The sequence below is a fragment of the Crocodylus porosus genome, unplaced genomic scaffold (assembly GCF_001723895.1).
Source record: "Crocodylus porosus isolate Cpor-Errol unplaced genomic scaffold, CroPor_comp1, whole genome shotgun sequence".
Taxonomy (NCBI): domain Eukaryota; kingdom Metazoa; phylum Chordata; order Crocodylia; family Crocodylidae; genus Crocodylus; species Crocodylus porosus.
The window spans coordinates 69329427-69342403 of record NW_017728943.1 but is presented as its reverse complement, the minus strand read 5'-3'; the positions used below and the strand labels follow the sequence as shown (position 1 = coordinate 69342403).

Below are 12977 nucleotides of genomic sequence, written 5' to 3'. Positions count from 1 at the left end.
CAGGCAGGCTGCAGCAGGGCTTGAGCTGCAAAGCCCAGCCCGCAATGACAACTGCCTCTGCTGCACGCAGATGGGGGGCATGTACTCCCCAGGGCCTCCACCAGTGTGCACACAGGGGTGGGAGCCACCCAGGCAAGCCACCCAGGCTCGATCCTCCCACCAACCACCTGGCCACGGCCCCACTCATATTACCCCTGTTCCTGCTTCTGCGGCACTCTGTCCCTCATCGCAGGGGCCTTGATCTGGCCCCCTCCCCTTCAGCCCCCCATGGACTGACCTGCTAGGCTGGGGGTGGGGCACACATGTGCATCCACGTATGTGCTCAGCCACCCCCCAGCCTCAGATCAACTCCAAGAGGCTCTGAGATTGACCGCTACCCTACCCTAAGACCTACCCTACCCTACCCTAAGACCTACCCTAAATCTGCAACTCAAATTATGTAGGAGGCATTTTGAATATTTAAGTACCCTAGCAGTCTCTTTGCTATTAAAGCATATTAAATGCTCCTATTAAATAAAAGTATTAATATGCATTATTTTATAACCTATATACTTTATATTTATAATAAGCGTGTTAAATAATTAAATTTCTATTAAAACTATTATTAAAACATATTTGGTTTTTGCTATTTTGTTTTCCCTAAGCATTACATTACTATTCCATATTTCTTTCTTCCAAGAATCAAGGACAATCTGTATGGAAAAGCAAAGCCTAGATTTTTAAACTGGATTTTTGTAAATCTTAAACTCTCTCACCTATGCTGTTGCACGAACAGCTAAAATAAGGATATGAACAAATATATAAGAGAAGCTGTTTTCATCATTATTAGAAATGTATCAGATTAAAATAAAGAGAGTGCAATTGTGTTATAACATCACCTTCTACAATTTTAACTAGCTAACAGGATGGTTGAGGTCTAAAAATTATTTTATTTAACTGCCACTCTTCACTAAAGAAAGTAACCATCTTCAAAATATCACACAGCAATGACAGGAATAAAGCCTCCAAGACGTTACAGCTCAGATCAGCATTATAATTGAGTACCACCAACTTAATTTTTTTTTCAAGGAAATGGTAAGCATTTGATAGTTTTTGGCAGTGAGCACTGAGGGGACAGAGTAGACCCTAGGGGCAACTACAGTATAGGCAATGGCCAGCAGATCTGTGCAGTTCCCTCAATGCCTGTTACCCTAACACTTCCTCCAAATGTCCCTGTAGCTGGGTGCAAACAGCCCATTCCAAAGCTAGATTCTGGGGTCCCAAATCTTGCCTCCTTTTCAGGAAGTTACCCTGTCCAGAACACTTTGCATGAACAAGGGAGGCAGGATGAGCTCTCCCTAAGAAGAGAGAGCATCAAGCAAAGAAAGATTGGAAGCCAGTGGTAAGCAGCTGAGGGGGTATTTGGAAGGACTTTTCCTTCCTTAACCAAAAATTTAAAGTTAAGTTACATAAACTGCTGAGTGACCAGACCAAAACGTAAGTAGTTCATATGAATGTTGGCTATCTTTCAGTTATAACCACTTGTGGTTGAGAGGCAGTGGTACACACTTGAGCTTGCTGGAAAAGATCACTTTTGGCCAGTATAAAGACTAACTGAAAAAGGTACTATTTATAAAACAGACTTCAGTGGAAACTCAGGTAACCATCAAAACCTTGTGCTGCAGCTTGTTGAGCCCTTTGAACAGTCAGTGGCTGAGACAGCACTGCACAACAGAGAGCATTTACCAGCTGTCAGAATGGTGGTTTTGGTCCCCACTTCCTCATACTCCACTGAAAATCAAGTTTATAAATATTTTTAAGAAAAATTTTTAAAGGCTATTTAAAGAAATCAGAACACTTTAGTTCATCACCTGTATATAATATAATCTATAATAGGATTACAGGCTCTGTTATAAAACTAAGTATACCTAGGACAACCGGTATATTTTTCCAGTGTATTTCTTTTAAACTAAAAATACAAAAAATCTCAGGAATAAGTCATTTTATTTAGCTGACTGAGGAACTCTCCCTTCTCAGTGGCAGCAATTTTGAGAGCAATTAGGATGTGCACTGTTGTAGAAGCACCAACTTAAATAACAGAAAAGGTATTACAGGCTAAGGTTTTTTGGATTTGCCTGGATTTTTTTTCTGTTTGTGCACTGTAAATAGTTCATAACTATGTACTTTGGAGTGATGACGACTGAAGCGGGCTGGCTAACAGCCAAGCAAAGCCTGGGATGCAAGCAACAGCTAATTTGCCTCATTTTAACCACAATTATGTTTCAAGGAGAGGATTTAAAAATAAGGGAGAGAATATTATTTTGATCATTTAAACAACAACAAAGGCTATCAAATACCGTATTTATTCAAAATAAAAATTTGTTTCCCAAGATACTTTTACAGGGTCCTTGCAAAGAAGGAAGGGTTTATAGTATAGCATTAAAAATACTACATATTGTTTCATAAAGAGAAATCCGGTTTCTACGCCTACTTCAGCCACCTTAAATAATTAAATGCATCACTAAAAACTTGGTGTAAGCAGCATGACAAGTTTAAGTGAGAAGCTTAGTCAAAGGCCTTGGATTTTAGAGACAGACGTGACGCAGACAGATAAAGATAGATAAGAAAGAAATTTTTTAACTAGGTTTTCCTCTCTTTTACTGCCAGTGAACATGTGAAGTATGAGAATTTCCAGCCAGCTGTGCTATTTAATGGGCTGAACACTAATACTGAGCAGAAGGTGCTTTGCGCAGTGGAATGTGGCCCATAGCAACCCCTGGTGCTGTGTCTCGTCGACGTAACCAAATCCTCAACTCGGAAAGTAAAGGAAAATGCAATCCCCTGAAAATGCTCCCTGCACTATTTGTTCTAGATCATATGCAAAGCCAGCCTCCTTGCAGAGTTAATTCCAAACAGAAACTAGTCACAACCTGACAACATATTTGAGAAAATATCCCTGTTTAGCAAAAGTCCAATTCCTCAAATTCTTTTTGAACATCCCTTTCCTCTGTCCCAAACAAGTCAGGCCTGTTTAAAACTTTTCACCAGCACAGAAGTGTAAATTCAAGTGGCTGGTTTAACCTTGTCTCTGTCTGAAGAGACAGATTAGTTATGTGAAATACTGCTGTTTAAACAGCCTGGTTTTCTCCTGAGCTTCATGGCCGATTCAAAGAGGCTGCTAAAGGGGACTGATCTAGCTGGACATCCAGAAAGAGAAAGCTCTTATTGAGTTGTTTGCCAGCATTTTAGGAATTTAGCCTGCTTATTTGTTTATTCATGGACATTATTGATGTGGTGGTGGTTGATGATGTTAGCTATTTTTGAACAAGAAACTGTACTGAATAGCTATCATTGCTTGGAACTCCTGGAGGTCACTCAACGATAAAATTTGCTTATTTGCTAATTCATTCAATAACAAAATAAGGTGTGCAGATATATCAAATGCCCAACTATTCAAGATGCTGAAAGCAGCTAGCTTTTGGCTTTAAAGCTTGATGCATTTGTAACATATAGTTACTGGGTTCAATATTGCTTCTTGAAGCGTGATTTTTTCTTGGTATTATTTTTCCACAGCAGTTTAATATCCTACAATATCCACAAAGGTTCTGCTTATATCAGTGTGATATATGCAGAACCTTTATCAGCATCATGATTCAAGTTACGTGGGAAAGATGAAGATATAAACTTTTGTACAATATTGCTAATAACTATTTCAAATACAGGGTGGAGGGGGCAGACTGCAGGGAGAAGCAGGTGGGTGGAGGGCAGGCACAGGGGGAACAATGGAAGTAAGGGGTGGAGGTCTGGTCTCTTGCCCCACCACTGCTTTCCCCACCAGAGCAGGGGAGGGGGGATGAATTTAGGACAAACTTCTGCTAATTAGATTCTATACATGGAAAAGTGTAACATATTTGCATGTATAGAATCTAATTACTGGGGAGCTGCCTTCGATTCAGGTAAATACAGTAAATGTATTTCAAAACATTTCATAAAGAACTGTTAAGCATTTATACAAGTGATTCTCAACCAGGGTGCCATGGGGTCCCTTGTGATCTTTTCAGTGGTGCTGTGGGGTGCCACACAATGTTAGTACTGTTAGAAGTGCAAACGTCATTAATAAAATAAACCCAAGGGAGTTTAATTAAGACTCTAGAGTATTAAACACATTTTCCCAGGTTGTGGTGTTTTTGAGATCTTTGCCACAAAAGAATTGCTCTATTATTTTTTTTATAGTTAAAAAAAAAAAGACTGAAAACGAAGATCTGCCATTTTCCAAGGGGTGCCTTCAGTCTATCAAGGGGTGCCTCAAGCCTATAGCAGGGTGTGCCTTGCATCTAAAAAGGTTGAGAACCACCGATTTACACAATGTGCATCAGCAAACGCAAGTGGCTATGATGCAACAGTTTACACACAGCCTTAGCCACTCTTATTAGAAGGAGTACACTGGGTTTGGACACTACATCTTTCTACTGCTAATAGTATTAAATGATTTGGGAATTTTCATCCTCTGCTAAAGGCAAGCAAACGAGCATTAATTTAACACCTTCTACAACAGTCAAACAACATGTTATTCTAAGCAGATGCCATCTCTGCCTGAATGTCATTTCTCACTAGAAGTGTCACTGTGTTGAAATTCAAAGTCAGTCTTCTAAAAGATTATTTTTCAGACGCTGGTGAATTCAGGGTCAATGCTACTAGTTGGCATTAATTCAAAATACCCTACCGTTGTTCAGCAGACTACTTGTGAACTTTTAAGCAATCAAAATCTTAACAGATCAAGCTAATGTATTCTTTTCCCTTAAGCCTTCAGAAACTTTTGGATTTTGTCCATTTTCATGGAGATTCCCAGGAATGCATCTGCTTATCTAGAACATTAGCAGTCTCGGAGTGAGTGGGACTACCTTGCATGCTTAAGTAAGGCTCATGTTTAAGTGATTTGACGAATTGAAACTTCAACGAGATCAGTTAATTCAGGGTTACAGAAAACTAAGAATCTGGGTAATATTTTTATTCATTTGATTTGACAGAATTTCTTCTTTTGTAAGCTGAAACAAATTACCAGACTCAATGAACTAAAGGACAACAGTCTACCCTCAAAATGTCACATGGACTGCTATGCAGCCTCTTTATCAAAATTTTAATTGAAATTTCCACAGACTACTTATGATGGCCTCATGATGGATCTGCAGACCTCAGCTGGAAGACCAGTGAAATAAAATATCTGAAGTTGACACCTGTCAAGACATCTACATTTTGCCCCCCTCAGTTAATTCTATGGATTCTTATTGAAGAACTGGTGGCAGTGTTGTGTTTTGGGTTCAAACTGTAAGTTTAATGACTTTTCAAGCAGAAGGTAAGAATAATATAATGTGGTATTCTATTTCTTCTATACCAGATTCTGGAATATGTATACACTGACAAAGAAAAGGTAACGAGTCAAAAGCATTTCAGGAATAGAGTGGAGACCAACTTTTTGTAGCTCTGACATATATATGAAAGCTACTAGGCTTTGTAACGACAATGTTACATAACGACAGTTTTATAAGTGATTCCTCTATTATTTGTAGAGTTAACACTAAACACTGCTTACCCAGCAGACATCTGCCAGCTGGATTGCAAACCGTTCAGGAAGTACAGTAATGTTGTATACCATGTCAAAAGTATGTAGGATTTGGTGTTCCCTAACTAGCATGTTCTTTTTAGACTTGGATTAAGTTCACCTGTTACTCTGGCTGCAATTGAAAGAATTTTCTTTGCTTTAAAGTTTTGTGTTTTTTTTTAAAAAAACCCACAGACTTTAAAAAAAAAAACAACCCCCAACACACATTGGTTCAACAAATACCATCTGGACTAATAATGCTTGTAACTGAGAATGAGAAAAATACAAACTCGAATGGGAATGATGTAGTGGAAATTCAGTAGAAGCTGTAATGTAGCATAGATAATTTATAGCTCTTTCAGAGAAGTCGGGAAACAGCTACTTGGTTTATTTAACTGTTTAAGAAAAAATAAGTTCCAACCTTAACTGTTGCACCAAAATAAAATCCAACACTGTTAAGAGTTTGTCCTTTCAATATTTAAAGCCAGATAAAGCTCAGATTGTATTTTAAAGCATTTAAAACTTTCCAGAACAGAAGCTGTAGAAAACCTCCAGATACCCAGCCAATTAAAAAATGATTTTTGGGGGGGGAGGGGGGGAAGGGGGTTGTCCCTGAAGGAGGAGGAGCACATAATGATCCTTATAATAAGCATGACAATTAAAGTGATAAAAACGTATTTTCCTGCCAAAAGCGTGTCCCTAACAATTTAATCCTAAATGTCATAAAAATTAGTAAATTCCTAAAGTCAGGAACATTAACAAGCCCATGGTTATCTATAAGTATCCTCTTCTAATCAAACAGTATAAGAGATGTACATCCCCCAAGACCCTCTACAGATTTTTAGCTTGACAACCGTGTAACTTGTTCTCTGGGACAAACTTTCCCTATATTCCATTTGCTGTGCCATTCAATGCACAATCATTCTGTAGTGGATTTTCTCCACCTCCTTTCTTCCCTCCTCCCCTTTACACTTCACCATTTTTTTTGCCTTTTCTGTTTCTCAAAGTTCACAAAAAATAACAGGTGGTGCCTGGTTTTTGATACTGGCTTTTGTAAGAGATACCTAGCTATCTATCAGGGTAGTATTCTTTACAAAGTCAAACAACTTTATATGCTTTATAGTTGTTGATCTCAGCTTTTGGCTTTTGCCTTGACATTTTTAAAATTCCATAACAACTCATTTTTGCATGTTCACAATATGTGGGAGTTGGTTTCTCACAATTTCCTGATTCTTGCTTTTTGAGTTTCGTAGTAGACTGCTAGTGCCTCCTTGAAAAGCTTTCATTATCTAGATATGGAAACCTTAGCATAAGCTTATTTTAAAGTGCATGATGCCTATTAAAATATCTTTTTATTTTTTATTCCATAACAAATGTGAGTTGATATCTCTCTCAGCTTCTTCTAGGGTACTTTAATTTTAAAAGATGTTATATACTCTTCAAAATTTTGAATACACAAATCTTAAATGTTTAATGGTGTTTAAATTATTATGAATGCAACTGCTTCATTATGTATCCTGGATAACACTGCATCTATCTTTTTCCTGTTTATCTATTTCCTGACTGTATAGTAACTAAGCTCACACTTACTAAATTTTCTAATCTCTACCAATTAATAATTACTCGGCAATTTAAATACTTGAGCCATGTAGTAATGAATAGGGTACAATCCTAGAGCCTAAAAGATTTACAGAACAAAAAATGATTTTTTTGCTCCCCTTTCCATAGTTAGTATCTATTAAACTGTTGCCTTCACCTTCCTCAACAGCCTGAAATGCTAATAAGCTGATCTGTCTTGGACTTGAGACACCATGATTTCATTTCCTACATTGCAGGCTGGGTCAGGAATTGCAATTCCTGTGACAGGGAGTTTCCAGATGTCACAATGCCAGAATTGTAGATCATGCTGCAGATGGGTACCTAATAAATCAAGCTGCCAGTAAACTGACATTACCAGGAATGACCCACCATCAACAGCAGCTGTAGGAAGAGTGGGAATTGGGGAGGAAGGCACAGGAAAGAGATTTTAAGAATACTTCTCTCTCTCTTCTGTTATTAACCAAAAGTTTATGTGCTGAACACAAACTATGAAACACAGCAGACCATTTATAGGAACTGTTTGTAGTGCTTTGACATCACAGTCTCACATCACATAAATTATACAAAAAATAATTTTGTAGGATCACTCAAAACTACATAGAGAGGATTTTCCACTCTCTACTGCACTTTGTTTTCAATGCTATCACACTTGTAATTTAACAGAAACTGAATACTTGGAAAGGAAGAAAAGTTATAACCAACTGGTGCAAAGATAAGGAAAATTTTAAGTAGTTGCAATTATAAAAAAGGTACACAGCTACAAACATGTATGACCACTGCAAGACATATTAAGTTAAAAATACATGTATTTTAGTAGGAATACCTCATCACAGTTTAAAAGCATGGTAGGCAATAAAACTTACTGCCTATGACTGAAGCATTGTCATTACCAAAGTCTTATTTACACAGCTTTAGTGACTTTCCACAACCATATAAAGGACATTTAAGTTTTCATAATTACTAATGCTCTGATTCAGAATAACTCTACCCTATGTACACTAAGAAAAGCCCCAGAATATGGCTCTTTTTCCTGTGTGCAAAAGGAATTACATACATTGAAAAATCCATAAGGAATTTTCTATGAGGTGTTAATGTTTAAGCTAACCTATCCCCAGAATGACACCAAAAGAAAGACCCTTGCTTGGATACAGTTACAGCTATAATAAACTACAACCATCTTGTTGATAAAGTTTAGTTATGTAATAAGTAAAAAACCCAACACCCCCACTATACTTTAGAGATTCAGTTATGACACAGCAGTGTTGCACTATTGGTCTTACAGTATAACATGCCCACTAAATACTAGTAATTATGGTATTTTATACCAAATATTTTTGTAACAAAATTTCAAAATGAAATCATGTTTGAAGATCCTGAAGATCTGTTGCTAATTACATTATCTTTCTTCCGTTTTGGAAGAAAATCCACCATATAAGTTTTGCAATTATACAGTATATTAAGCATGCAATAAAAGTGATAGATACAAATATCAGACACATCAAGCAGAGATGTTTTAGCTGCTTAACTGTTTACCTGCTCAAAAATAAAATGCATTGTCTAAGGAAAGAGTCATATAATTTATCAAGGTATTCTGTACAAACACTCAACGTTCTCCTCCATTCATGCCAAGATTAATTTATTTGCATCACACTTTTCAATGCATTTCATCTCCAAATACTTCTCAGAAACAACTTTTCAGTCCCACATTAGTTGGATTAAGATCATGAAAATTAAATGAAAAGCTATAAACAGTGTCAACAAAAATCATCCCACCTATGTTATAACAACAGTGGATATTTGTATTGTGCAAGACACCTAAGTGTTAACAATTTTCTGTTCCAGGCTCAAATGTTTCTCTCTGGCTGTAGTTATCCACAAGCAAAAGAATCTGCTTTTGTTACCAACAGGAGAATATTTTCAGGCAAAACAACTGAACATACATGACATTCTTGGTTCAGTCTACATGAGTGATGTTTTCTGAAATAACAAGCTGTTTTAGCTATAGCCTACAATATACGGCATAAAAATATAATTGGATTTTAAATACATTTTTATGTCAAATACTTTCTATGCTTAGTAATCCAAATTAAACAGATTAACCATTAAAGAAAGAAAAGCTACCTTGAAACTAAGGTATCTCCTCCAAGGCACAAATATCGTCTTTCATGCAATTGTCCTGAAGCAGAGCACGGCTCGGGAATTGTTCAGACAGCAGCAACACAACAGAAAGCAACAAGCTGGCTGAACCTGCCCTACAACACTGCAGAGACAAGACTGAATGACAAGCACATGCAGACTGCCTTGAATTGGGCACGTTAGGGGCTGGAACTTGCAGTGTTTGCTCTGCTATAGGACCGCTAAGTTTCTTGCCTGCTTAACCCTCAGGGGCAAGGTCTTAATAGTAACAGCTGGTATGGCAAGGGCTTGATCTCAGCACAAGGTCAGCAAGCCAGGATATGAAGGTGACATGTAATTTCTAGCTTTTTCCTGCTTCTATAGGAGTATTCAAGCAAGTGCTGCTGTTAATTATAACTTTCTTTGATCTTTTTTATTTCAGTTAAGACCATGCTAGATGACCTTATTTGATTTCTTAGGTTTATTTTAACTGCTATTCAGATTTTTATCACATCACTGTATTGCTGATCATATTTTTAAGTATTCTGCAGACCCACCTCGCTGCGTAACTGTATACATCTCTATGTACAGTGCAGAGTAAAACTGCCTTTCCTATTTTGGTAGGAAGGGGCAATAAAAGTGGATGCAACCCTAGGTCCTGAAACAAGCTACATTTATTTACTTATGTGAAGGGGAATAATTTGTGAAAACTAGGACACCGAAAACAGAACTCTTTCACGTTTACTCTGATCCTTTCCAAACCCAGTATATCCTGCAGCTCTCAAAAAGAAAAACAAGCAAACAAATTAAAAATAAAACAACCCCCACCCAAAACAAGTTATATATGGTGAAAGATAACAAGTCAATGTCCAAAATCTCATTTCTGCTTATGGCAAAGTTTATAAATTGCAGTGATTAAAAAGTAAAAGTTTGGTTTTTGTTTTTGTTTTTTTTTTTTAGAAAAACCATAATCATTTGAAAACTAAAAACTGCTGTTTGTAAAACCTATAAGAATGTACCAGTGCTCAAAGTACAAGCAGTAGTGTATGTGGCAGGGAAAGAGTCAGCTGCTCATAAACCTTATCAGTACCTGAGTTGTGTGCTGAATACAGGAATCATCACATTTTACTGCAAGACTATAAAAAGGAAGCAAAGAATCACACTTGGCAGCTTTAAAGCTCTTGAATGCCCACTTATTTTATCTGAAAGTACTTGAACAAGTAAGCAGACACAATGGTTTTTAATATCTAATGGTATAGCTTGCTAGGGTCTGTAGGCTATGACATGGCTACTTAACATGGCTTCAAACATTTTAACCAGTGCCTTAACAGTGCTTTAAAAAACATGTTAACTCAAATTAGCTCAGCAAAACTGACAAACAACTATTTGGGGTACAGTATTAGGAGAAATCCCTTGACTCCATCCTTCTCCTCAATTTCTGTAATGGGACTCCTTTTCCTCTAAGCTCCTGTATATGTTCATAAGCTTGTTTCTTCAAACTCCTAATCCATTTCACTCAGACTCCATGAAAACTGGCTTATATCCCTTTGACTCTAGTGACACAAAGTCGGTAGTGATCACCTCTGTGTGAAGTATAATTAACCTTCTCCTTGACCTACTTTTTTTTTTTTTACAGTTAAATGTTCTTCTTTTGCTTCTTCTGGGGCATTCAGATATTGTGTTATCGTTTCTGCATGCTCTCCTCCCTGCACCCAACACTTCTTCACCCTTTCCTTCTCATCCTCAGCTTTAAACTAGCCTCGCTGGGGGAGGGGGCTGCAGGAAGACAAGGACACACCACCCAAGCAAGACAGGTGACAAATGCAAGGAGTGCCCAGGTAAGAAACGGGGTCCAGACAGTCTCCCAAATCAGGGGGTGGCACACGCAGCTAGGCAAGGCCTTAAATGCCTGTATACCAATGCTCATAGTATGGGGAACAAACAGGAGGAACTCGCCCTCAGAACAGCCAGTTCAGACCCGGACATAATAGGGCTTACAGAAATGTGGTGGGATTCATCCCACGACTGGGCAGTTAGCATTAGGGGCTATAGGTTTTACAGGCAGGATAGAGAAGGAAGGAAAGGTGGGGGTGTGGCGCCCTATGTCAAGGAGCAATACACATCCTCTGCCAGCAGAATGGGGTCAGAGGGGCCAGCTGAAGTGCTCTGGGTCAAGATACAAGGGGGCTGTGGGGAGAGGGATCTAATGGTGGGGGTCTACTACAGACCCCGCAACCAAGAGGAGGGGCTGGACCAGGAATTTTTGGGCCAGCTTGCAGAGGCACTTGAGGCAAGGGAAGTAGTTGTCATGGGCAATTTAAATTACCCGGACATCTGCTGGGAGGAACAGTCAGCCAGGTCGGACCGTGCCAGGAGGTTCCTTGCTGAGATACAGGACCTCCACTTAATTCAGGAGGTACATGGTCCCACCAGAGGAAATGCCCAGTTGGATCTGGTCCTGGCCACAGGCGATGCCTGGTAAGGAGCCTCCAGGTTCTTGACCACCTGGGTGATAGTGATCATCGCTTGCTGGAATTCACCATCCAGCGCAGAGTGTCAAGGGCCTGCAGCAAGGCGGTAGCCCTAGACTTCAGGAGGGCCAACTTCAACGAGTTGAGGAGATTAGTGGGAGATGCTCTGGGGTTCGAGAGCAGGGGAGCTCAGTGCCAAAGATGAGCAGTCGTTCCTTAAGGAGATGATACTCAGGGCCCAAGGGGTGACCATCCCAACAAGAAGCAAGGGGGGCAAGAGTGCCCGAAAGCCCCCCTGGCTCACCAAGGGCATCCGGGAATGCCCGATTGCCATACGCCCGCTGGAAGGGGGGTACTATCTCCAAAGAGGTTAATTTCCTCTGCTTGGGCCTGTAGGGGAGCTGTCAGGAAAGCTAAGGTGGACATAGTGCTAGGATTAGCGTCCAAGATCAAAGATAATAAAAAGTCCTTTTTCAAATATATAGGGAGGATGAAGAAAGCACCGGGAAACGTGGGGCCTCTGCAAGATTCTCTGGGCAATCTGATGGTTGCGCCAGAGGAGAATGCAGATCCCTTTAACCAATTCTTCACCTCCGTTTTCTTGTGCAGGGACCAGGACTTCCCCACCATGATGCAAGACGGACTCGAGGGGAACGCCTCCAGACAGACCTCAGGTTGGGGAGGACTGGGTCAGAGAGCTTCTGGAGGGGCTAGACGTGTTCAAGTCAGTGGGTCCAGATGCTCTCCACCCCAGGGTGTTGAGGGAGCTAGCAGAGGTTATTGCAGGGCCTTTGGCATGGCTTTACAAGTGCTCGTGGCACTTGGGCCAGGTGCCAGATGATTGGAAGATAGCCAACATGGTCCCCATCTTTAAAAAAGGGAGGAGGGAGGCCCGGGCAACTATAGGCCCATCAGTTTTATCTCAATCCTAGGGAAACTCTTTGAGAAGATCAGCAAGGAGCACATCTATGAGCTTCAGGGATGATGCTCAAGGGCAACCAGCACGGTTTCATTAGGGGCAGATTTATGTCAGACCAACCTGATTGCCTTTTATGATCAGGTCACAAAAGCACTGGATCCAGGTGGACGTAGTCTTTCTAGACTTCAGCAAGGCCTTTGACACCATCTCCCACCCCATCCTCATTAAAAAACTAGGCAACTGTGGCATTGATGCCTACACAGTCAGATGGATTGCAGATTGGCTGAAGGGTCGT

General features: G+C 39.7%; 1 protein-coding gene across 2 annotated transcripts in view; it reads right to left on the bottom strand.

Annotated features, from left to right (window-relative positions):
* Positions 1 to 12977, bottom strand: part of DISP1 (dispatched RND transporter family member 1) — a 148467-nt gene that overhangs the window by 62042 nt on the left and 73448 nt on the right. Inside the window, exon 1 of one of the 2 annotated variants that reach the window (XM_019549522.1) lies at positions 9299 to 9718. The exons of the other annotated variant lie outside the window; for it this stretch is intronic. The gene's annotated coding sequence lies outside the window, so the exon portion shown is untranslated. Of the gene's footprint in view, positions 1 to 9298; positions 9719 to 12977 lie in introns of those variants that run through there. 2 annotated transcript variants of the gene reach the window in all.